The sequence below is a fragment of the Pelophylax lessonae genome (assembly GCF_965119305.1).
Source record: "Pelophylax lessonae genome assembly, chromosome: 4".
NCBI classification, from domain to species: Eukaryota; Metazoa; Chordata; class Amphibia; order Anura; family Ranidae; genus Pelophylax; species Pelophylax lessonae.
Genome location: NC_138771.1, coordinates 600,674,298 through 600,702,140, shown reverse-complemented (window position 1 = coordinate 600,702,140; position 27,843 = coordinate 600,674,298). Strand labels below are relative to the sequence as shown.

Below are 27,843 nucleotides of genomic sequence, written 5' to 3'. Positions count from 1 at the left end.
CCCAATCCAGAACAATCAGCTTCACAGCTCGTCCCAGAACACGCCCCAGGACATGGAAAGCCCAGCCCCTTTAGAACGGGGACCACCTCCGAGATCCACCCAGCAAGTAGAACTCTATTGCCTGACTCTCAGACTGAGAACCCTCCTTCCCAGCATCAGCGCCAGGCATGGAGCATACAAAGCGGTGTCAGCAGTGAATGGACTGACAAAAGCCCAGGCGTCTGGACGCAATTTCTATTTGCGTTGGAAACCTGGCGCCTGGGATTTGTCGAGCCCTGTGCCAATACACTGAAGACTCCCCTCCTCCCAGACTGACGATGCTGCTGTCTGCTGTGCTCATTTATCCAGAGTTGTCTCTCACTAACACAGGTGGTGTGTTACTAGCCAAAGAAAAGAAAACCAATGCAGCCACCACATCTACATATAATAAATTTTTGGCTTCGGCTTTAAAGTGATAATACAGGCTCCAACTTTTTTTTTTTTTTTCTCTAAAATAACACGTTATACGTACTTGTTGCTTGCAGTGGTTTTGAACAGAGTAGCCCCAATCCTCCTCTTTTCGGGTCCCCCACCAGTGCTCCTGGCACCTCTCCCTTGTTGAGTGCCCCCATGGCAAGGCATTTGACCCAAATCTCAGCTGAACTGGCCGAGATTCGAACCATCTATGGCCAGCCTAAAATGTTCATTTCCAGAGCAGATTTGAATCTGATCAGCTATGGGAAGATAAAAACAGAAGATTCATTTAAGGGATGAATGTTAACCTGTTGCCAACCTGTGTCAGCTACTGTGTGCCCAATCACGTACAGGTACACCACTCTGCTTTTCCAGGTCTGGGGCGCACACGCGTGCCGTCTAGCGACCTGTTGCTGCTGTGGTTGGACACAGTGGGAGCTAATCAGTGGGTCCGGCAGACTCAATGTCCCCCCGACACCCGGTGATTGTTCGGAATACAGGCAGAGCAGCGGTCTGCCTATGTAAACAAGGCAGATCGATGGTCTGGGACAAGGAAAGTCTGTGATCCTGTGTTCCTATAAAAGCAGGAACACGGATCTCTGCCTTCCCACAGTAAAAGTTAGAAAGCACTCTCTAGGAACAAATATAACCCTTTGATTGTCCCTGATGGTAACCCCTTCCCTGGCATTGTCATTAATTGCATATTGCTAGCATATTTTTAGTACCGATCACTGTAATAATGTCACTGGTCCCCAAAAAGTGTCAGTTCGTGTCCGATTTGTACGACGCAAAGTCGCAGTACCGCTATAAGTCGCCGATCACCGCCATTACTAATAAAAAAAATAAAAATTCCATTAATCTATCCCATAGTTTGTAGACGCTATAACTTTTGTGCAAACTAATATATTATATTGGGATTTTTGGGGCTTATTGGGATTAGTTTTTACCAAAAATATGTAGCAGAATACATATTGGCCTAAACTGATGATGAAATTTGATTTTACATTTTTTTATTGGATTTTTTATAGTAGAAAAGACATTTTTCTTTTTCTCAAAATGGTCGGTCTTTTTTTGTCTATAGCGCAAAAAAAAAAAAAAAAAAAAAAAAAAAAAAAAAAACATACCACAGAGGAAATCAAATATCACCAAAAGAAAGCTCCATTTGTGCAGGAAAAAAAAAAAAAAAAAAAAAAAAAGGACATACATTTTATTTGGGTACAGCGTCGCACGACCACGCAATTGTCAGTTAAAGTAACGTAATGCCGTATCGCTAAAAATGGCTTGGTCATGAAGGGGGGGGTAAATCTTCTGGAGCTGAAGTAGTTAAAGACAGAATATATCCTCATCTGACAGCAGGATCAGTCTTGTGCTGAAACACGAGAAACGTTAGCACCGTGTCGCATCCATCAAAGAGAAGAAAAGAAGCAGCGCTATTGTACCATATCACACAGCAAAGCACGGCCATACAAAACAAATTGTCTACATTAAAGATTAGCACAATCATGAATAATATACTCCCCCTCCTCTATTTCAGATCATTGACTTGCACCTCCATAGTTTTTTTTTCAAGACTATAAAGTATATGATTGTTGACAGTAGCAGTCCCTGTGTGTGGGTGATGAATAAAGACAGGCAAGCATTTCGGCACAGTAAAAACCAGTAGTACCAGTCCTGGATCGTACCGGCGGATGTTGTTACACGGGCCTTGTCTGCTTTTCTGTATTCTGTGCATTGCAAGTACAGCAAGACATTATAAAAGCCAATTCGCTATATCCGCTCTAGCCTGAACATAAGCATGTTCCATTTTTCTGCTCTAAAATTGTATTTAACTCAAAGCAGACATCATACTGCAGCCTACTAGAGCTGCACGATTATGGAGAAAATTATAATCACCATTTTTTGCTTAGAATAAAGATCACGATTGTTGACGTAACATCTTTCACATTACAAAAAATAAATAAAAAATTCGGGCTAACTTTACTGTTTTTTTTTTCATTCAAGGAGTATATTTTTTTTCCCAAAAAATTGCTTTTAAAAAGACCACTGCACAAATCCAGTGTGACTGTGTAAAATATTGCAACAACCACCATTTTATTCTCTAGGGTCTCTGCAAAAAAAAATATTTATATATATAATATTTGGGGGTTCTAAGTAATTTTCTAGCAAAAAATACTGATTTTAATTTCTGAGCAACAAGTGTCGGAAAAATGCTTAGTCTTTAAAGTGGTTGCATACACCCCCCCCCCCCCCCCCCGTAATGTTCGTTACCATAGGTACACCTATAAGAAGGCTCATCTATAGGTACTGTAAATATCTCCTAAACTTGCACAGTTTAGGAGATATTTACTGTATACTGTGCCGACGACGTCATCGGCGCATGCACTCTGAAGGAACGGCCGCCTGTGCCATTACCGGCGGCTCCTGCGCGGGAGTGACGTCACGCGGCTCCAGCCAGTAGCACAGCCGAAGTCCGCAAACCCGGAAGGAAGATGGAGGTGGCCTCCAGCGGGGATGACAAGGGTTTCAGTTGGAGGCAAGTTTCCCATAACGTGCTGGTATGCGATGCATACTAGCACATTATGCCTTTACTTTCCTGGTAATAAGGAAAAAAAAAAAAAATACTGACTTTACTTCCTCTTTAAGTGGTTAAACTGACCTCAGTTACAGACCGAAGTTCATTCCTTCGATCTAAAAGAACCAAATGATACAATGTTTCCATTTATCTCTCAGCACTGTTGTGAAACTTTGCCGGTGTCCTGTCGAATAATGCCTCTCATCGAAAAATGCATCTGACGAACTGTGCATGCGCAGTACGTAACATCACTCCAGCTGATATCCCGATCAGCTGGCTTGACAATGACACTGCGCATGTGCAGATTCTCAGAGGCATTATCCGACAAGAGGCAAACCGTGGACCTTATTGGTCGGGTGGAAATTGTGGGAATATGTTCGTGAGTACAGTACATGTACACACAGCTCTGATGGGGACAAATACAAGTATATCTGGACCCGGGTGTAAAGGGGCGCTCGGATAGGGACATCTGATGTAAATTGGCACTTTAATGAGGACATCTGATGTAAAGGGGCGCTCTGATGAGGACACCAGATGTAAACACCCTGTGTGATATTTAACACACTGTGCTGTATACAATGTGCTGTGTGTGTTCTTTTAAAGCTTAGTGTGTTATATTCAGTACAATGAATGTGTGTGTGTATATATATATATATATATATATATATATATATATATATATATATATATATATATATATATATAAAAAATCAGTGTGTTATACATTGTACCATACATAACACAGAACACATGGAGGTCTGTAGAACACACTGTGCCTTTGCAGTGACCGCAACTGGACATAGCGAGAGGTTGGTGGAATGTCCAACTGATGTCACTGCGGTGGCGTGCCGGCTCGCTTCAATTATTTATAGAATTATAGAAGTAAAAAAATGACAGTCAAATTTACGTTCTGCTAAGTGTTTATTAAAAAAATCCTTTTAATTTGCGATCTAGATCATGAATCTGCACCAGCAGACTGACGACATTTAATTTGAATGAAATGTATTTTTCCCTTACGTCTACAAGGATGATTGGGGTTGGAGCTTGGGGTTTAGGTAGCTGTACATCCTGTCAGGAACCTGCTGAGAGTTGTAGTCCAGGTAAATATGGAGATTCTTGTTTATTTAAACTTTCAATTTTCATTTTTTATTTTGTTTCCATGCATTGATTAGCAATCTTACACATTCATTTCTTTTGCAGGATCCACTGTGGGGATTATGAGGAATCTTGGTGATCATCTCAGGCCTAAGAAGGAATCTGCATTAGCCCCTGGAACCTGGCTACAATATTGTAAAGATAAGGATCCAACTCCTATCACTGTCCCTCCATCACACTCTCTCACATTGTCACTTATTCTCTCACTCTGTGTCTCCCCCCCCCCCCCTTTCTCTCTCTCAATCTCTGGGTGACAGAGATGGAGACAGTGGAGTCCCACACTGTGACAGTGCATAACACTGTGCCTCCATTTCTCTCACACTGTGTGTCAGTGAAATGACACTGTGCGTGATGCAGAGTGCCTCTGTTTCCCTTCCTTGTAATCTCGCGCTCCATCATAATGTCTAAGCCACTCACTCTCACCCTCTGTGACACAGAGAGAGGGACACACACCCTTTGTACTACTCACCCTCCCATAATCTCTGTCACTCCATCATACACTCCCAGTAAGACACACACTGTCTGTGACCCTCATCTACACTGTCACCCATTCCTATACCCTTTGTGTCACTCGACCTGCCTCGCACTGAGATAGAGAGAAAGACGCACACTGACTCACACTATGTGAGAGATTGTATTTCACAGAGACAGTGAGATGGAGAGTGACACCCCATGTCACAGACAGTGTGAATCCTCCCCATTAATAAAGGGTACTACTGGGAAGAAAGGAGAGGGGGATCCTTTAGTGTGGGAAACATGTATTGGTTGCCGGGGGCATTTCAGTTGCCACGGCCAGTTGTCCCAGTTCCTGGTTTGAGCCCCACAACCACTGCTGGGAACCCGTACATGGTTCCCACTCCCCCAATGAGCATCTTTAAAAACGGAATAGAACCAAAATGTTTAATTTGGTAAGAGTAAAGGTACACCCCATGGTGCATTTACAATCCTGTGGTTGTGGTGCTCAAACCAGGAACTGGGACAACTGGCTGTGGCAAATGAAATGCCGCTGACAACCAAATACATATTTTCCACACAAAAGGATCCCCCTCTCCTTTCTTCCCAGTAGTACCTTTCATACAATGGAGAGGATTCACACTGTGTGACATAGAGAGGGTGACACTCCATCTCTGTGAAAGACAATCTCTCACATAGCACGAGGCAGGTCGAGTGACATAAGGGGTATAAAAATGGGTGACAGTGTGGATGAATGTCACAGACAGTGTCTGTGTCTTACTGGGAGTATATGATGGAGTGACACTGAGATTATGGGAAGGGTGAGTAGTACAAAGAGTGTGTCCCTCTCTGTGTCACAGAGGGTGAGAGTGAGTGGCTTAGACATTATGATGGAGCGCGAGTTACGCAGAGATTATGAGGAAGGGAAACGGAGGCACCATGCGTCACGCACAGTGTCATTTCACTGACACTCTCTCTGTGATACACAGTGTGAGAGAAATGGAGGCACAGTGTTCTGCACTTACTGCCACAGAGAGTGACTGCACTGTCTTATCTCTGTCACCATCTCTCCCACTCTGTCACCCAGAGATTGAGAGAAAGAGAGAGGGGGGGGGGACACACAGTGTGAGAGAATAAGTGACAGCGTGAGAGAGTGAGTGTAATAGAGGGACATCGATAGGGAATTGGATCCTTATCTTTACGATATTGTAGCCAGGTTCCAGGGGCTAATGCAGATTCCTTCTTAGGCCTGAGATGATCACCAAGATTCCTCATAATCCCCACAGTGGATCCTGCAAAAGAAATTCATGTGCAAGACTGCTAATCAATGCATGGAAACAAAATAGAAAAATGAAAATTGAAAGTTTAAATAAACAAGAATCTCCATATTTACCAGGACTACAACTCTCAGCGGGTTCCTGACAGGATGTACGGCTGCCTGAGCCCCCAGCTCCAGTCCCCATTATCCTTGTAGATGTAAAAGAAAAATAACGGAATTTTTGTAAAATCTTACCTGTAAAATTCCTTTCTCTGAGTCCTCCGACAGTCGCCGCCTCTTCATATTCGTCACATATGGGGTATTAGACTTTGCTCCGAAGGAGTAGCTAGGCAACAGAATATGTTAACAATAAAGCTTTAACATATCCCACCCTCAAGGGGTGGTCCCCTCAGTCAATACCCTCCTACTTCCTGCAACCATATCTCAGTTTTAGTGGAATAGCAGTAGAGTATACATTCAACCCCAAAAGAGGGGCGGGGGCGGCGACTGTCGGAGGACTCAGAGAAAGGAATTTTACAGGTAAGATTTTACAAAAATTCCGTTTTCTCTTACGTCCTCCGACAGTCGCCGCCTCTTCATATTCGTCACATATGGGGACGTCCCAAAGCAGTGCAAACATGAGGGGTGGGAAACGCATCCGCGCCGAAAGGCAACGCAGTCTCCACATCAAAGAAAGGAACCTTACCAAAGGAAGGAAACCAGCTGGGCAACAGCAAAAATAAGTGCTCAACAGGAGCAACAACCCAGGAAAAGACAAAAAAACCAGGGAATACAAAGATATCCCAACAGCCAGGAGTCCCCAACAAGGGACCCTATGGAACAGCCGCACTAAGAACCTTGCGGCCAAAGGAAGCATCCGCCGATGCCTGAACATCTACTTTGTAGAATTTTGTGAAAGTGTGCACGGTCGACCAGGTCGCCGCCTTACACACCTGGGCTACAGAAGCCCCATGACGGCAGGCCCAGGACGTACTCAGTGATCTAGTAGAGTGCGCCTTCACAGGCACAGGGGGAACCTTCCCCTGCAAGGCATAGGCCTGTTCAATGGTCTGCCTGATCCATTTGGCGATGGTAGAGGCCGAAGCCGCCATGCCCTTCCGAGGACCCTCTGGAAGAACAAACAAGGAGTCCGTCTTTCGAAAAGACTCAGTCGATTTAAGGTAAACCCTAATCGCCCGAACAACATCCAGAGAGTGCAATCTCACCTCCTTTGGATGTTTAGGCTTCGTGCACAACGAAGGCAAAACAATATCCTCGTTAAGATGGAATTCCGAAACTCGTTTCGGCAGAAAAGAAGGATTAGGTCGCAAGACCACCTTATCCAAATGAACAACCAGGTACGGAGACTTGCAGGACAAAGCCGCCAGTTCCGACACTCTGCGAGCCGAAGTGATCGCCACCAAAAAGGCGACCTTTTTGGACAACAGAGACAACGAAATCTCCCTGATCTGTTCAAAAGGAGCACGTTGTAACACAGAAAGAACTAGATTCAAGTCCCAGGGGGGCAAAGGATCCCTCCTAGGAGGAACCAGATGTCGCACACCCTGAATAAAAGTGCCAACCAAGGAGTTGGAAGCCACGGGACGTTGAAACAGAACGGCCAGCGCAGACACCTGACCCTTTATCGTGGCCAGCGCCAAACGCTGATCGACACCCGTCTGAAGGAAAGACAGCACACGGGAAACCGAGTACGTGCGGGGTGAAAACCCCCTGGACTCACACCAGGCAAAATAGGCCTTCCAAGTACGGTAATAAACCTTTCCCGAGGAAGACTTCCTCGCGTTGATCAAGGTATGAACGACCTCTGGAGAGAGACCCTTCTCCTTCAGGACCTCGGTCTCAACAGCCAGGCCGTCAAAGCCAGCGACTGTAAAGCAGGATGGTAAATCGGTCCTTGAGACAGTAGATAGTCTCGAAGAGGCAGACGCCAGGGGGCGTCGACCGCCAGATTCACGAGGTCTGCGTACCAGGACCGGCGAGGCCAGTCCGGTGCCACAAGAATCACCGTGCTGCGTTCCGAGTGTAACCTGCGAAGGAACCTGGACAGCAACTGAATCGGTGGAAAAGCGTACATCAGCCTGTACTGATGCCACGGGGCCACTAACGCGTCCGACGCGTCTGCCCGAGGGTCGCGCGTCCTTGCCACGAACCTCTGCACCTTGTAGTTGAGGCGAGACGCGAACAGGTCCACATCTGGAAGACCCCACTTCGCGCACAACATCTGGAAGACAGCCGGATGGAGAGACCATTCCCCCTGATCCAGGGTCTGGCGACTCAGATAGTCCGCCTGCCAGTTCTCCACTCCCGGAATGTGAACCGCCGTTATCGCCGGGACATGAGTCTCGGCCCAAGACAGAATGTCGGCCACTTCTCGAGCCGCTCGGGCACTCCTGGTGCCCCCTTGGTGGTTGATGTATGCCACCGCCGTGGCATTGTCCATCTGCACCCGAACCGGGCAGCCCTGCAGCCGGTCCGTCCAGCGATGAAGACAGAGCCTTATCGCACGTAATTCCAGAATGTTGATCGGGAGGGAAGACTCCCCCTCCGACCAGGTCCCCTGGGCGGACAGAACGCCCAGAACACCACCCCAGCCCGACAGGCTGGCATCCGTAGTGATTATCGTCCACGAGATCGGACGAAACGACTTGCCCCCGGACACCAACGGGGACTGGAGCCACCACAGAAGGTTTTCCCTGGTGCGATGACTCAACGAGATCTGAAGATCCAGAGATTGAGGTCGCCCGTCCCACTTGGACAGGATCTCCGCCTGGAGACCCCGCGTGTGAAACTGAGCGAAAGGAATCGCCTCGAAGGCCGAGACCATCAATCCCAGACATCTCATACACGTCCGCAGAGACGAGTGTGGAACGTCCCTGAGGGACCTGACTTCCTCCTGAAGAGTCCTGAGCTTGTCTTCCGGCAGGAAGACCTTCGCCTGCACCGAGTCCAGTATCATTCCCAGATAGGGAAGACGAACCGACGGACTCAGTGTCGACTTTGGAACATTTATCGTCCAACCGAACTCCTGCAGAGTTTGCATTGTGACAGACAGGTCCTTCTCCAGACCCTGACTGGTCGCAGACCGAATCAGAATGTCGTCCAGATACCCCAGGACAGAAATGCCCTGGGCCCTCAATAATGCCAGAACCGGTGCAAGCACCTTGGTGAAGACCCGCGGAGCCGAGGCGAGCCCAAAGGGCAACGCCACGAACTGGTAGTGATCCTCCGCAATGGCAAATCGAAGGTATCTCTGATGCCCCTCGAATATGGGGATGTGAAGGTACGCATCCTTCAAATCGATGGAGGCCATGAATTCCCCCGGAACCAGGGCAGCACCCACCGAGCGCAGGGACTCCATGCGGAACTTGCGAACCCGCACAGAGCGGTTCAGAGCTTTCAAGTCCAGAATCGGACGAACCTTGCCCTCCTTTCTGGGCACGGTGAACAGATTGGAATAAAACCCCCGAAATCTGTCCCGATGAGGCACCGGAACCACCACTCCCTGAGCCCTCAGGTCCCGCACCGCCAGGTGCAGATCCCGCAGGCGCTCTGGAGACAGTTGTAGATTTGAGGGAAAAAATCTGCTCTCCGGCCGAGAGAGAAACTCGATCTTGTAACCAGATCGAACGATTTCCAGAACCCATCTGTCCCGCACACGGGCCAACCAGGGCTGAAGAAAACCGAGCAAGCGTCCCCCCACCCCAAAACTGGGTGAGGGCGCCCCTTCAGGCCGAACTGTTATGGGCCGCAGGTCCGGACTGGGGAACCCGCACAGGCGAACAAGCCGCTGCACATGAGGCAGGGAGAGTCGCAATTCAAGACGCACACAATGGCGGTTAAGAAACCGCACAGCGTCCGGTGAGGTAGCCACCTCACCAAACATCCCTGCACCGAACAGGGATGGGTCGTTCACTGTGCCAGGAGCGTTACCTGGCTGAACGCTCGATGGCAGACTGGGAAGCCACTGACCCACGACCTGCGATCAGGGGGATCAGCCCGAGACCCAGTCCGCATGATCCTCTTCGTCCGAAGAACTAACTAATGCTGACCAAAATAACAGCTAAGTAAAGGTAGAGAAAAAAACTCAAACAAAATATTAAAAAGAAGAAAGAGTCTGGGACAAAAAGTCCCAGCACAGAGAGAGCCAGCCACTCCTGACAAGCTAGACATTAAAACTGAGATATGGTTGCAGGAAGTAGGAGGGTATTGACTGAGGGGACCACCCCTTGAGGGTGGGATATGTTAAAGCTTTATTGTTAACATATTCTGTTGCCTAGCTACTCCTTCGGAGCAAAGTCTAATACCCCATATGTGACGAATATGAAGAGGCGGCGACTGTCGGAGGACGTAAGAGAAAATTAAATTTCATTCAAATTAAATGTCATCAGTCTGTTGGTGCAGATTTATGGTCTAGATCACAAAAATAAGAACATAAATTTTTGACTGTCACCTTTTTTTACTTCTAGAATTCTATAAGTAATTGGAGCCAGCCGTCACGCTGCCACAGTGACATCAGTTGGACATTCCACCAACCCCTCGCTATGTCCAGTTGCGGTCACTGCAAACGCACAGCGTGTTCTACAGACCTCAATGTGTACTGTGTGGTATGTATGATACAATGTATAACACACTGTGCTATATATAACACACGCTTTAAAAAGAACACACACAGCACATTGTATACAGCACAGTGTGTCCCCATCAGAGTGCCCCTTTACATCAGGGGACACTGATGTAAAGGGGCACTCTGATGGGGACACTGATGTAAAGGGGCACTCTGATGGGGACACACTGTGCTGTATACAATGTGCTATGTGTGTTCTTTTTAAAGCCTAGTGTGTTATATTCAGTACAATGTTATATATAGCACAGTGCGTTATACATTGTATCATACATAACACAGTACACATTGAGGTCTGTAGAACACGCTGTGCATTTGCAGTGACCACAACTGGACATAGCAAGGGGTTGGTGGAATGTCCAACTGATGTCACTGCGGCGGCGGTGCTGGCTGACTCCAATTACTTATAGAATTCTAGAAGTAAAAAAGGTGACAGTCAAAAGTTTACGTTCTGCTAAGTGTTTAATAACAAAAATCTTATTAGACCATAAATCTGCACCAGCAGACTAATGACATTTAATTTGAATTACATTATATTTTTATTTTTTTTTGCATCTGCAAGGATGATGGGGATTAGAGCTGGGGGCTCAGGCAGCTGACCCCATCAGAGTGCCCCTTTACATCAGTTTCCCCATCAGAGCGCCCCTTTACATCAGTTTCCCCATCAGAGCGCCCCTTTACATCAGGTGTCCAGATATACTTCTATTTGTCCCCATCAGAGCTGTGTGTACATGTACTGTACTCACGACCATATTCTGCAATTTCCACCGGCCCAATAAGAATATCAAATAAGAATAATCCGCCTAATAAGAATAGATTTCCGTCGCGCGCATGAGCAGAGAGCGAGGCAGAATCTGACACTTAGATCCTCCGCGATCTGTCTCTCGTTGGATAATGCCTCCGATAAACTGCGCGTGTGCAGTGTCATCGTCACACCAGCTGATCGGGATATCAGCTGGACTGACCTTTACGTACTGTGCATGCGCAGTTTGTCGGATGCATTTTTCGATAGAACATCGGCTGCTTTTTTTTTTTTTGGCTGTGAGCAGAGAACGGCTCTGCACTGAATCATGGCAATGACGGATTAAAGTGGTTGTAAAGTCTTGTTTTTTAACCACTTCTGGACCAGGCCTTTTTTTGCAATACGGGACTGCGTTACTTTAACTGACAATTAAGCGGCCGTGCGACACTATACCCAAAAACAACTGATGTTCTTTTTTCCCCCCACAAATAGAGATTTATTTTTGTGATATTTGATCATCTGTGCGGTTTTTATTTTTTGTGCTATAAAAAAAAAATAATGATATAATATATATATATATATTTTTTTTTTTCCCCTGCTATAAAACATTTACAATAAAAAAAAAATCTAATTTTTATCATTTTAGGCCAATATGTGTATTCTGCTACATATTTTTGTTTAGAAAAATCCCATTAAGTGTACATTGATTGGTTTGTGCAAAAGTGCCCCAGGTCACTTGACATAAAAGCAATGTTAATCAATCAGTGCCATCTTAATTGGCACTACTGAAGTCGCTCCGACTTCAGAAAAGGGTCCTGTACTACTTTGAGGCGACCTGTGATCCACCTGTGATCAGACTGTCCCATATACTTCAATGGGAGTTGCCTCCTTATCTTAATTGACACAACTTGTTATCAGACTTTCCAGGAAGAAGAAAGATTAGCCAGGCATTCCCCACAGACCAAGTCGCCTGTCTCTTCAAAGTAGTGCACAAGTCTCTTCCCAAGCCTCTTCCCAAGCCTCTAAACAAGTCACGGGGCGACTTTCTGGTCGTGGTAGTGTGAACCGGCTCTGAGGTCCTTTATTTTTATTTTTTTTACTAGTAATGGCGGCGATCTCCGATTTTTAGTGGGACTGCGACATTGCGGGGGACAGATCGGACACCTGATATTTGACACTTTTGGGGGGACCAGTGACATTACTACAGTAATCAGTGCTAAAAATATGCACTGTTACTGTACTAAGGACACTGGCAGTGAAGGGGTTAACACCAGAGGCGATCAAAGGGTTAGATGTGTCCCTAGGGGGTGCTTTCTAACTGTGTGGGAGATGGGCTTGCTGCATGAACAGAGAGACCTGTGTTCTAAATAAGAGCAACACAGGATCCCTGTGTTCATCACTGACAGAACAGCGGTCTGCCGTGTTTACTTTGACAGACCACCGTTCTGTCTCCATGGGGAGTTATCGCGGGTACCTGGCGGACATTGCGTCTGCTGGACCCGCTGACTGGCGCCTCCTCTAGCCAATCGGCGCGTGCGCGCGCCCCCACTAACTTGTGCACAAAATGACGTACAGGTACGTCGTTTCGCGTAACAGGGCCGACCTGCCGCCGTATAACTACGGCGGCTAGTCGGCAAGTGGTTAAAAAAAAACACAAACATGTTATACTTGCCTGCTGTGTGTTGTGGTTTTCCATAGAGCAGCCCAGATCCTCCTCTTCTTTTGTCCTCCTTCGCTGCTTCTGGCCCCTCCCTCCTGTTGAGTGCCCCCACAGCAAGCAGCTCCCTGTGTCCACTCAAACACGGAGCCGCAAACCGGCCCCACCCACTTTCTCTCCAGATTGGCTGACTGATTTTCATTGACAGCAGTGGGAGCCAATCGCACCGTGCTGCTGTCTAAACCAATGAGAAATGGAGTCCTGGGCAGCTGGGCACCTACAACATCGCTGTATAAAGACGGGCTCAGGTAAGTGTTAGGGGGGCTGCTGCACATAGAAGGTTTTTTTTTTATTTTTTATCTTAATGCATAGAATGCATCAAGATAAAAAAAACCTTCTGCCTTTACAATCCTTTTAAGATTGCGAGTGGGGGGGGGGGGGGGGGGGATTGAATCGAGGTTGCAATTGAACGATTAATCATGCAGCTTTACCGCTTACAAATTCTTACATATGATGGCTGCATTCATTTTCCTTCTTAGGCTTTCTTTCCTTTATTTTCACCTGGAGAGCCGGCCAGTAAGTCTGGCCATTTTTCCAAAAAAATCATAAATTATAATATAACTATAAATAAGTTAAAGTGTATATATATATATATATATATATATATATATATATATATATATATATATATATATATATATATATATATATATATATATATATATATATATATATATATATATATATATATATATATATATATATATATACACACACATATACATACACACATACTTTAAACTTATTTATAGTTTTTTATTATATTATAATTTATGATTTTGTGTTTCAAACTTTATCATACCCGAGATGTTATAAAGAAGAACGCACAGTAAAACAAGAATCATATATAAATAACGGAATTTTGTAAAATCTTACCTGTAAAATTCCTTTCTCTGAGTCCTCCGACAGTCGCCGCCCACTTCATATTCATCACCAATGGGGTTATGTCCTCTATTCCGTAGGAGTAGCTAGGCAATAGAATACGTTAGTACAAAGACTTTTAACATATCCCACCCCCAGGGGGTGGTCCCCTCAGTACATAACCCTCCACTTCCTGTATCCAACTCAGTTTCAGTGGAATAGCAGTAGAGAGTACATCAAAACCCCAAAAGAGGGGCGGGGGCGGCGACTGTCGGAGGACTCAGAGAAAGGAATTTTACAGGTAAGATTTTACAAAAATTCCGTTTTCTCTTACGTCCTCCGACAGTCGCCGCCCACTTCATATTCATCACCAATGGGGATGTCCCAAAGCAGTGTAAACATGAGGGGTGGGAAGAACGCAGCCGCGCCCAAGGCAACGCCGTCTCCCCATCAGAGAAAGGAACCTTACCAAAGGAAGGAAACCAGTAGGGCATAAGAACAAAAACACTCGCTCAACAGGAGCAAGAAAACCCAGGGAAAAAACAAATATCCCAAAAAGCCAAAGAACCCGTAACAAGGGCTCTAGGGAACTGCCGCACTAAGAACCTTGCGGCCAAAGGAAGCATCAGCCGATGCCTGAACATCTACTCTGTAGAATATCGTGAAAGTGTGTACGGTCGACCAAGTCGCCGCCTTACACACCTGGGCCACAAAGGCCCCATGACGACAGGCCCAAGACGTACTCAGAGATCTGGTAGAGTGCACCTTCACAGGTACAGGGGGAACTTTCCCCTTCAAAGCATAGGCCTGATCAATGGTCTGTCTGATCCATTTGGCGATTGTAGAAGCCGACGCCGCCATGCCCTTCCGAGGACCTTCCGGAAGGACAAACAAGGCATCCGACTTGCGAAAAGACTCAGTCGATTTGAGATAGACTCTAATCGCCCGGACAACATCCAAGGAGTGAAGCAACACCTCCGTCGGATGCTTCGGTTTCGCGCAAAGCGAAGGTAGGACAATGTCCTCATTGAGATGAAAGTCCGAAACCCTTCTTGGAAGAAAAGAAGGGTTAGGTCGCAAGACCACCTTGTCCAAATGCACAACCAGATACGGAGACTTGCAGGACAAGGCTGCCAGCCCCGACACTCGACGAGCCGAGGTGATAACCACCAAAAAGGCGACCTTCTTGGATAACAAAGAGATCTCCCTGATCCTTTCAAAAAGGAGCACGCTGCAATACTGATAGAACTAGATTCAAGTCCCAAGGGGGAAGAGGGTCCCTCCTAGGAGGGATCAGATGACGTACCCCCTGCACAAAAGTGCTAACCAAAGAATCAGATGCCACAGGCCGTTGAAAAAGAACGGCCAAAGCAGACACCTGACCCTTGATCGTGGCCAGCGCCAGACGCTGGTCAACACCCGTCTGAAGGAAGGGCAACACCCTAGACACCGAATAAGTGTCAGGAGAGAAACCCCTGGATTCGCACCAGGCAAAATATGCCTTCCAAGTACGGTAATAAACCTTCCCCGAGGAAGACTTCCTCGCATTTATTAAGGTGTGAATGACCTCAGGGGAAAGACCCCTGTTCTTCAGGACCTCGGTTTCAACAGCCAGGCCGTCAAAGCCAGCGACTGTAAAGCAGGATGGAAGATCGGTCCTTGCGACAGAAGATCTTCTCAAAGAGGCAGACGCCACGGGGCGTCGATTGCCAGATTTACGAGGTCTGCGTACCAGGACCGGCGAGGCCAGTCCGGTGCCACAAGAATCACCGTGGTCGGTTCCGCGAAGGAACCTGGACAGCAATTGAATCGGTGGGAACGCATACATCAGTTGGTACTGATGCCACGGGGCAACCAACGCGTCCGACGCGTCTGCCCGAGGATCGCGCGTCCTTGCCACGAACCGTGGTACTTTGTTGTTCAGACGAGACGCGAACAGGTCTACCTCCGGAAGACCCCACCTCGCGCACAACATCTGGAAGACAGCAGGGTGAAGGGACCATTCCCCCTGGTCCAGGGTCTGGCGGCTCAGATAAACCGCCTGCCAAATTTCCACCCCCGGAATGTGAACTGCCGATATTGCCGGGACATGCGTCTCGGCCCAAGACAGAATCGCGGCCACTTCTCGAGCCGCCCGGGCACTCCTGGTGCCCCCTTGGTGATTGATGTAAGCCACCGCCGTGGCATTGTCCGTCTGCACCCGAACCGGGTAGCCATGAAGATTGTCCGTCCAACGACGAAGACAGAGGAGTATCGCTCGCAGTTCCAGAACGTTGATCGGAAGGGAGGATTCCTCCGTCGACCAAACACCCTGAGCGGACAGAACGCCCAGAACACCACCCCAGCCCGACGGGCTGGCGTCCGTGGTGATCACCGTCCACGAAAGGGGACGAAAAGACTTGCCCCCCGATACTGAGGGGGATTGAAGCCACCACAGAAGATCCCTTCTGGTCTGAGAACTCAATGACATCTGGAGATCCAGAGACCGCGGACGCCCGTCCCACTTGGACAATATCTCCGCTTGGAGATCCCGTGTGTGAAACTGGGCGAAGGGAATCGCCTCGAAAGCCGAGACCATCAATCCCAGACACCGCATGCACGTCCGAATGGACGAAGATGGAACGTCCCTGAGGGACCTGACTGCCTCCTGAAGAGCTGCGAGTTTTTCTTCCGGCAGGAAGACCTTCGCCTGGACAGAGTCCAGAATCATACCCAGGTAAGAAATCCGAACCGATGGGCACAATGTCGACTTTGGAAAATTGATCGTCCAACCAAACTCCTGCAGAGTCTGCAACGTGACGGACAGATCCTTCTCCAGACTCTGGCTGGTCGCAGACCGAACCAGAATATCGTCCAGATACCCCAGAACCGAAATGCCCTGGGCCCTCAACAAAGCCAGAACCGGTGCCAGCACTTTGGTGAACACCCTCGGAGCCGAGGCGAGACCAAAAGGCAACGCCACAAATTGGTAATGATCTTCCGCTATGGCGAATCGAAGGTACCTCTGGTGACCCTCGAAAATCGGGATGTGAAGGTGAAGATACGCATCCTTCAAGTCGATGGAAGCCATAAACTCACCCGGAACCAGGGCAGCCACCACCGACCGCAGGGATTCCATGCGGAACTTGCGCACCCGCACAAAGCGGTTCAGCGCCTTCAAGTCCAGAATCGGACGCACCTTGCCCTCCTTCCTGGGCACGGCGAGCAGATTGGAATAGAACCCTCGAAATCTGTCCCGATGAGGCACCGGGACCACCACTCCCTGAGCCCTCAGGTCCTGCACCGCTAGATGCAGGTCCCGCAAACGCTCCGGGGATAACAGAAGACTTGAGGGAAAAAATCTGCTCTCCGGCCGAGAGAGAAACTCGATCTAGTAGCCAGATCGAACGATTTCCTGTGAATTGGGTGAGGGCGCCCCTTCAGGCCGCACTGTTGTGGGCCGCAGAACCGGATTGGCCGGACTTTTGCTTACCTGCCCACGGCTCCTTGCGGGAGCCTTGACCCTTGGACGGCTTGCCCCAAAGTGTGACCGAAAGGCACGAAAGGACCCCTGAGGGGGCCGAAAGAAAGCATTCTTTTTTCCGTCTCAGTCTTGTGGGATTGAGGTAAGAGCTTGCTCTTACCCCCCGTGACCCCTTTAATTAGGGCATCCAGGGATTCGCCAAAAAGGCGAGAACCATCAAAAGGCAGATTGGCCAAGGTCTTACGTGAAGATTGATCCACAGACCAACACTTCAACCAAACCAGGCGGCGAGATAACACCGCCACACTGTGTACACGTGCAGCCAACGGAACCATATCCAGGTCCGCATCACACAAATACATGACACCCTGGTGGATTTGATCCACCATATCCAAAGTCGCCTGGGGGGCAGAATCAGCCACCAGGACACGCCTAAGCACCTGCGTCCAGCTCGCGACCGCCTGGGCCGCCATAAGTGAAGCAAATAAAGCTTTCAACATAGAACCCATAATAGAATAGGGACGACGGGCAAGGGACTCCATCCTCTTGTCCGTGGCATCCCGGAACACCGGGGTGTCTTCAGCAGGAATCGCAGTGGACTTGTTCAAAACTGCTAACGCATGGTCCACCGGAGGTGGGACACACCAACGCCCATCAGTAGCGGGCGTAAAAGGATAGCGCAGCTTAAACCTACTTGGTACAGCAAAAGGTTTGCGTATATTACGCCATCGTTCTTTCACAGCGCGCTGAAAATCATCAGTGCATGGAAACATCTGCGATGATTTGCACCTTTTCTGCGTCCCATAAGCCGCCAAGGCAGCTGGAGGACATGTTTCCTCCTCCAAACGCAGAGATTGCTTGATAGAAGCAACCAATTCATCCATGAGTGCAAGCTCTTCAGACGAGCCAGGGGGAGAATTATCAACCCCCTCTACCTCAGCCTCCATTCCTGACCCTATAAGGTCCAGGGAGGAACGAGACCCCGATAAGGAGATCTCTGCCACAGCAGCCCCAGTACCATCACCCTCTGAATCAGAGGAAATTGAAACTCTGGGCCTTTTAGAGGATTGAGCAGCCACCAGCATTTGCACCTGAGTCGCAAGGCTAGCCACAATCGCAGCCAAAACCCCCCCGGGGGGGGGAAAACGCAGTCCCCTGGCTTCCCACTAAATTGGCAGGAAACTAGCATTCCTGAGAATCCATGCCCCTGTAGTAGCAAAAATAAATGGGTGACCGCCCCTTTAAGAGAGCGCAGCGATCGTAGCCCACTCACACTAAGCACCCCACACAAGGGACCCCCACAGGGACAAGTATACCAAGGCAGGATACAGGGAATAGAGAGAAATGAACCTGGAGAGATCGGTGCTGCTGCTGCTGCCTGCGGTGCTCCTGAAGGAAAGGAAGTGCTGGCATACAGGGCGCTCTACTAAAGCCTATGGAGGCTACAAGAAAATGGCCGCCATGCATGTAAAACATGCGGCCGGAGCGATCGCAGCCAAAATGGCGCCGAAACCGCTGCTCCCACACCCCATGAGGGTGAAGTAAAACACACCATCTGCCCAAAAAAGGAACATGGTAAACCGCCGCAGCGGCGCTGTAATGTGCCCCAAGCATGAGAAACTCAAGCCCCACAGCACACAGCCGTTCACACAGACAGAAAACTGACACAGAGTGCAGCCAGCCCCCCCCTCCTGCAGCCCACAGCATGCAATGTGAGAGATAGGGAAACAGTAATAGTGTGAACACAGGGCAAGGTACACAGTCCCAGACTGACACCCCCCAGACAGACAGGTCCCCACATAAATGCACTTACCTCTTACATGGCGTGGGGGACCCGCACAGGCGAACAAACCGCTGCACATGAGGCAGGGAGAGTCGCATCCAGGACGCATCAGAAGGTGGGTTGAGAAACCGCACAGCGTCCGGTGAGGTAGCCACCTCACCTAGCATCCCTGCACGGAACAGGGATGGGTCGTTCAGATAACTCAGGAGCGATACCTGACTGAACGCTCGATGGCGGGCTGAGAAACCACTGACCCACAGCCTGCTACCAGGGGGGTCAGCCCGAGACGCAGCCCGCATGATCCTCTTCTTCCGAAGAACTAAACTAATGCTGGTAAAATAACAGCTAACAAGAAAGAGAGAAAAAACTCAAATAAAATCCAAAGAAAGGAAAGAGAGCTGAGACAAGGTGCCCCAGCACAGAAACTTCCAGCTACTCCTGACAGCTAGACAAATGAAACTGAGTTGGATACAGGAAGTGGAGGGTTATGTACTGAGGGGACCACCCCCTGGGGGTGGGATATGTTAAAAGTCTTTGTACTAACATATTCTATTGCCTAGCTACTCCTACGGAATAGAGGACATAACCCCATTGGTGATGAATATGAAGTGGGCGGCGACTGTCGGAGGACGTAAGAGAAAGTTGGTTTGGGCTGCTCATTCTTAAGAATTACATGCAAAATAATGGTACCGCTTTCAGCACCTAAAATCCGAAAGAATCATACCGCCAGGGAGGTTAACCAATTCACACCAGTGTGAACCCAGCCTAAGTCTTACTTTTCAACAGAACAAGCTCTCCTGCAAATTCAGCAGTTCGAGGGATAAGACAAACCATTTACCATTGACTGCTTGCAATGATCCGCTTTTAGTTATTCATGTAGAACCTTTATCTCAAACTGATAAAAAAATGTTTACTGCAACTGCTTGTACCCCTGGACCCACCGATGTCCTCACTTCTTCAATCAGCACATTCACAAAGAAACTGGCATTGAAGCCTTGTGGCTTTGCAGCTGGCTTCCAAACTTGCTTTCTGATTGGTCCTGCAGTCTTCTGGGACCTGTGGAGTCCCTAGAAGGCTGTGGGGGGAAAGGAGGGGGTGAACTTCAAAAAAACCAGGTACTCGTGCCCCCCCCCCGGCCAGGAAACAAAAGATCCAAATGTACGGTGGGGGGGGGGGGGGGGGGAGGATGAAGAGTGAAACTTCCCCTTTCGGGTGAAATTGGCTCTTTCCCTGGCAGGGTCCCCTGGAGGCACCCTTACAAGCAAGCTCACTCCCAAGCACTGCAGCTGGACATGCTGTGCCAAGAACACACAAGCAGCTCGGGAACCCATGAATAGCTCCTCTCCCAGGAATCAACTTGCAGCTGTGAGCACAGAGACCAGAAAATTCAATGGTGGTAAGGACACCTATGGCACTTTTCCACTGCAAGTACCGGCTCGGCTCCACTCCACACTGCTTGGACCTGCTCGGCTCAGTTGGCTTTTCCACTGCGTGGTACGAGTCTGCACATTTTTAGCACTGTATAGGCTCTACTCAGCTCGGTTTGCTTTTCCACTAAAGTGGGTGGGATTACAACGATTTTCTGACCAATTGGTGGCTATTAGTAACAAACAATCAAGGCTGCATGCAAAGGATTGGGAGATATGGTATAGGTACGGCCCGCTTGGAACCTCAACTGAGGTGGTACCGTTTAAGCGAGCTATACCATGTAGTGGAAAAGCGCCGCTGTATCAAACTGTTCTAACATGTACCATGCGGTACCATGCAGTGGAAAAGCACCAAACCAAGCCGTACCATGCAGTGGAAAACCTAGGTTCAGGGACGCTGTTTAAAGTCCAGTAATACACCATCTCACCCTGTTCTGCACATGCTCAGCTGCTCTCCATTTTTGGCATGGTGATGAAAATCAGAGCCACTACTGTAGAGGCTGATCTGCTGACAGTGTAAAGATTTACTGCTGCTCAGGGGCTCTGGGCTTCAGCAAGAAGATACAGGAGAAATGCTGGAGACAATTTACAGCACACACTCAATTTGGTAGCATCATTATTAAGGTGGAATGTATGTTTACTTGCAAAGGAACATTATTTTTGATTAAGTTCTGCTTTAAGTAGAAGTGGGTGAAGGTCAGTTTGAATATTACTACGATAATGTTGGTCAACACTGATGGGTGTCCGGACAAAGAAGACATCTTGTTCAGAACAATAGGCAGCAAGATATCGGACCTTCCCAAATGCACTGGGGCCTGCCAAAATCTCCTGTCTCCATAGGAAAAGAAACATTCGGTGTTACTGGCGGAGAGAGTTTACAACAAGCCTGTGAATCATTCAGCATTTGTTATCGCAGTCTCACACTGACCAATCCTGGAAAACAATCAGCTCAGTGACATTGCCTGCAAAGATCTGCCCTCACCTGACAAACACAAATGCTACTTTATGTATTTTTTTTGTTTGATACAGCTTTAAAATTTTGCTACTTTGCACAGCTCCCTGGATCGCCACAAAGAGGTCATTTGTGAAATTTGTATTCTCTGAAGAAATGGATACAGACCGTACCCTTCCACAACAAGAAAAGTATTATATATCTATCTATCTATCTATCACATATATATATATATACATACATACATACATACATACATACATACATATATATACACACACACACACACACACACACACACACACACAACAAGCAAAACTAAACCCACCGATTTAATGGTTACAGAAAACAGTTATATTCCTGGCAAGCTGGTAATGCCAACGGTCACATTACATTTCCTAATGAAAGGGAAACAAAAGAAACGCTTAGACCATCACTGTGTCCTAGCCATCCAAGGATTTGGTTACAACAGTCTCTCAACCTGTTTAACATGGAGAAACTGTTAAAATAATTTTCGGGTCTTGAAGAACTCCTACTACTAATTTGTATATGTACAGCTTATGGTACAGGAGTGTTGCGGTCAGTGGGAAGAAACGCCCCTCACGCTGCCCCACAGTGGAAAGAAACACCCCCCCCCCATGCTTCCTCTTAGTGGAAAGAAACGCCCCCCCCCTCACGCTGACCCTCAGTGGGAAGAAACCCCCCCCTCACGCTGCCCCTCAGTGGGAAGAAACGCTCCTCTCCTCACGCTGCACCTCAGTGGGAACGCTGCCCCTCAGTGGGAAGAAACGCCCCCCCCCCCTCACGCTGCCCCTCAGTGGGAAGAAACGCCCCCCCCCCTCACGCTGCCCCTCAGTGGGAAGAAACACCCCCCCCCCTCACGCTGCCCCTCCTCAGTGGGAAGAAACGCCCCCCCTCACGCTGCCCCTCAGTGGGAAGGAAAGCCCCCCCCTCACGCTGGCCCTCAGCCTCAGTGGGAAGAAATGCACCCTCATGCTGGCCCTCAGTGGGAAGAAATGCCCCCCCCTCACGCTGGCCCTCAGTGGGAAGAAACGCGCCCCCCCCTCACGCTGACCCTCAGTGGGAAGAAACGCCCCCCCTCACGCTGCCCCTCAGTGGGAAGGAAAGCCCCCCCCTCACGCTGGCCCTCAGCCTCAGTGGGAAGAAATGCACCCTCATGCTGGCCCTCAGTGGGAAGAAATGCCCCCCCCTCACGCTGGCCCTCAGCGGGAAGAAACGTCCCACCCTCACGCTGCCCCTCAGTGGGAAGAAACGCCCCCTCACGCTGACCCTCAGTGGGAAGAAACGCCCCCTCACGCTGACCCTCAGTGGGAAGAAACGCCCCCCCCCCCCTCAGTGGGAAGAAATGGCCCCCCCCTCACGCTGGCCCTCAGCGGGAAGAAACGTCCCCCCCCTCACGCTGGCCCTCAGCGGGAAGAAACGTCCCACCCTCACGCTGCCCCTCAGTGGGAAGAAACGCCCCCTCACGCTGACCCTCAGTGGGAAGAAACGCCCCCTCACGCTGACCCTCAGTGGGAAGAAACGCCCCCTCACGCTGACCCTCAGTGGGAAGAAACGCCCCCCCCCCCCTCAGTGGGAAGAAACGCCCCCCCCCCCTCAGTGGGAAGAAACGCCCCCCCCCTCAGTGGGAAGAAACGCCCCCCCCCTCAGTGGGAAGAAACGCCCCCACCCTCAGTGGGAAGAAACGCCCCCACCCTCAGTGGGAAGAAACGCCCCCACCCTCAGTGGGAAGAAACGCCCCCACCCTCAGTGGGAAGAAACGCCCCCACCCTCAGTGGGAAGAAACGCCCCCCTTATAGTTCCCAAAAAAAAACATCAATAGTGTCAGGGATTACATATCTGAGTGGCAAATGACTCATTACTCAAGGAACCTCTAGCAACTATTGGAGGAACCCTGTCTAAGGAAGGTTGGGTTACAGTCTACCCTACATTGAGATTACTCTGAAACTGGTTTAGTTACATCTTGGGTTGTATTCTCCCCCCTGTCCATCAAGACCGCGTCCCAGATAATACCAATGGATCTTTACAGACTTTTGTGCACAAACAGGTGAGACAATGGATTTCAGAGCCACCAAACAAATAACAGAATAAGATAATCACACCTTTTGTGGCATTGGATTAAAGGTTTTTTTTTTTTGGGGGGGGGGGGTTGGTCTTCACCCTGAATATTTTATCACTCACACTTCTGGCCTGGGATTGACCACAAACATCACAGACTGCTGACATTCCATCAATGTGAACACAGAATGACAGCAAAGGGCTAGTGGTTCAAACTTAAAGCCCAAAAAACCTAGAGTTTATTTTTTATTTTATCAGCAAACTAGATGTTCTATTTACCATTCCCTATTTTCCTCTGCCCAAAATTGAACCACTTTCTTCAGTCATACTTCATGAAGAGTTTCAATGTATTCAGTTAAGGAGAACCTCTTGGACAACAAAAAAAACCACCACATGAAGTATATCTGAAACGCAATTGTAAACCAAACTGCACACTAATCCTGAAATCCCAACACTGATTTTAGCGTATGGCTTTCTCCACCCAGCTGCCCACACATGGGCTCCAACCACATATCTTCTGACCAGCATCAATCTGGCCTAGAAATCACCAACACTGCACAAGAAAGGCAACCACATTTTATTGTACCAGATGCACTGCATGAAAAATCTGCCGATGTACAGACAACCTGAACACAGTGTCCTAGTTTGCAAAGAAACATCCATTAACAAAACTAATTACATATCTCAGAAGCGCGATTGTACCCACCACCAGGGCCGCTGATAGGGGGGGGCCACCAGCCTTCTTGTAGGGGGCCCGAGCACACAGGGGGGCCCACACAGAGAGGGGGGGGATTTGTGATGGACAATAAATACAGAAATAAATCTTCCTCCAGCATCTGAATCTGATTTGTCCCTCTCCCTGCTATCAGCTTTTATCTGCTGAGAAAGAGAAAGTTGTCCCTCACTAATCCCCCTCCCTGTGCGGGCCCCCCTCCCAGCACTGGCTCTAATGTTATCTCTGCTCAGGAGTTTATTTGTAACTTTGTTTTTCTCCCTCTGTCTCTGATCACTGACCTCCCAACTGCCCAGCCTGTATATTTTTTTAATCTCAGCTTTATTTTTATTTAACATAGTTTTTTTTTTAGATTTAGCAGGAATTATGTGAGTTATGTTATATTTGTGTCTGCTAATAGTGATTTTGTTGTTATTTTAGCTAAATATATCTTTAATATTTTCTTGGGGGGGCCCTGCTAGGTAGTCTGTACGGGGCCCCGCGATTTCTAACAGCAGCCCTGCCCACCACCATGTCAGATATTCCCTGTAAAGAGGGCATTGTAGACTTCAGGGGCAGTTTCTGACTCGTTCTAACAAGCCAATTAAAAGCATGGGCTCCAGCCAACGCCACTGAAGACCACATGCCCACAAACCACCAGGACTCCATCAGTGCTCCATGAGAAACACCACTCACAGTTCTTCACACTAGAAGAAAACTCTGCTCAATTACAGCCAACTAGAACATATTGTCCTGGTTTGCTCAGTAATATCCCATCACAAAACCAATTACAGATCCCTCAATCATGAGTATACCCACCACCAGGTCAGATCTTCCATGTGAAGAGGGTAATGTAGACTTGGAGGGCATTTTCTGACTTGTTATACCCAACTGCCCAATTAAAAGCCCAGGATTCAAGAAGCGCCACTTATCCACCAACCACCGAGATCCCATCAGTTCTCCAGGAGAAACCCTGGTCACTTTTTTTTTTTTTTTAATTGTACTGGATGAAAAAATCTGATCAACTGCAGCCAACCTGAACATAACGTCCTAGTTTGCTTAGGAACATTCAATCACACATCCCTTAACCATGAGCGTCCCTACTCTGTGTGACCATCTTACCCATGAAGAGGGCAATGTAAATTTGGGGGGCATTTGCTTACCTGCTGTGCCCAATTAAAATCACAGGGTCCAACCAATGTCACTGTGCCCACCGCATGTCCAACAACCACTGGGACCCCACCAGTGCTCCGTGTGAAATGCCACTTATGCTTTGAATGAAACTAAATGAAAAATATGCTCATTAACAGCCAACCTGAACACAATGTCCTGGTTTGCATGGGAACATTCAATCACAAAACATAGTACATATCTCAGAAGCGTGATTGTACCCACCACCATGTCAGATTTTCCCCATGAAGAGGGTAGTTTCTTACCTGCTCTATTTAACAGCCCGATTAGAAGCACAGGCTCCAACCAAAACCACTGATCACCAACCACCACAACATCATCAGTGCTCCTTGAGAAACGTTGCCCACATTTTTTTAATGCACTACATGAAAACTCTGCACATTTATTGCCAATCAGAACATACCATCCTGGTTTGCTCAGGAACGTCCCATTACAAAACCAATAACAGATTCCTCAACCATGAGTGTACCCACCACCATGTTCCCTGTCAATCGGGTAATGTAGACTTGGAGGGCATTTTCTGACCTGATCTACCCAACTGCCCAATTAGAAGCCCAGGCTCCAAAAAATGCCACTCAAACTAACACATGCCTGCCAACCACAGAGAGCCCCATCAGAACACTCCACAAGAATCACCCCCCAGGTTTTGTTATTGTACTGGATGAAAAATCTGATCAACTGCAGTCAACTTGACCATAACATCCTAGTTTGCGTAGGAATGTCCAATAACAAAACCAATCACACATCCTTTAACCATAAGTGTGCCCACCACCACCATATCCGATCTTACCCATGAAGAGAGCAATGTATATTTGGGGGACCTGCGCTGCTCAACCGCCCAATTAGAAGCGCAGGGTTCAACCAGCGTCACTGTAACCACTACATGTCCACCAACCACCAGAACTCTATTAGAGATCTGGAAGAAACACCACTCTTTATCGTACTTGATGAAAAATCAGATAAACAACAGCCAACCTGAACAGAATACCCTAGTTTGCTTAGGAACGTCCAATCACACATCCCTTAATCCACATTTGGTACCCATCACCATGTCCGATCTTACCCATGAAGAGGGCAATGTAGATTTAGGGGACATTTTCTGACCTGTTCTACACAACCACCCACTTAGAAGCACAGGGTCCAACCAACATCACTGTAACCACTACATGTCCACCAACCACCAGAACCTCAGAGATCCGCAAGAAACCCCACTCATGATTTCTTATCATACTGGATGAAACATCTGATCAACTTCAGCCAACAAAAACATATTGCACTAGTTTGCTTAGGAACCTCCAATCACAAAACCAATCACGCATCCCTTAACCATGAGTGTCCCCACATTGTGTGCCCATCACCACGTCTGATCTTACCCATAAAGCGGGCAACTTGGATTTGAGAGGTATTTTCTGACCCGTTCTACCCAACCACCCAAATAGAAGCACAGGGTCCAACCAACATGACTGGGACCACCACATGTCCCCCAACCCCCAGGGACCCCACCAGTGCTCCATGTGAAGCGCTTCTTATGTATTTTATCGTACTGGAAGAAAATCAGATAAACAACAGCCAACCTGAACAGAATACCCTAGTTTGCTTAGGAACGTCCAATCACACATCCCTTAACCCACATTTGGTACCCATCACCACATCCAATCTTACCCATAAAGAGGGAAACTTAGATTTGGGGGACACATTCTGACCTGTTCTACTAAATTGCCCAATTAGAAATACAGGGTCCAACCAACGTCCCTGTGGCCACTACATGTTCACCAACCACCATAATCACCAGGACCCCATCAGAGATCCGCAAGAAACCCCACTCATGATTTTGGATAAAAAATCTGATCAACTACAAACAACCTGAACATAATGCCCTAATTTGCTTAGGAATGTCCAATCACACATCCCTTAACCCACATTTGGTACCCATCACCATGTCCGATCTTACCCATGAAGAGGGCAATGTAGATTTAGGGGACATTTTCTGACCTGTTCTACTCAACTGCCCAATTAGAAGCACAGGGTCCAACCAACGTCCCTGTAACCACTAAATGCCCACCAACCACCAGATTATCGTTAGAGATCCGCAAGAAACCCCACTCATGATTTCTTATCATACTGGACGAAACATCTGATCAACTTCAGCCAACAAGAACATATTGCCCTAGTTTGCTTAGGAACTTCCAATCACAAAACCAATCACGCATCCCTTAACCATGAGTGTCCCCACATTGTGTGCCCATCACCACGTCTGATCTTACCCATAAAGCGGGCAACTTGGATTTGAGAGGCATTTTCTGACCCGTTCTACCCAACCACCCAATTAGAAGCACAGGGTCCAACCAACATGACTGGGACCACCACATGTCCCCCAACCCCC

At 48.2% G+C, this 27,843-nt stretch overlaps 1 protein-coding gene across 2 annotated transcripts in view; it reads right to left on the bottom strand.

Moving 5' to 3' along the window:
- Positions 1-27,843, bottom strand: part of SMARCA4 (SWI/SNF related BAF chromatin remodeling complex subunit ATPase 4) — a 123,544-nt gene that overhangs the window by 95,096 nt on the left and 605 nt on the right. The gene's annotated exons all lie outside the window — the stretch shown is intronic.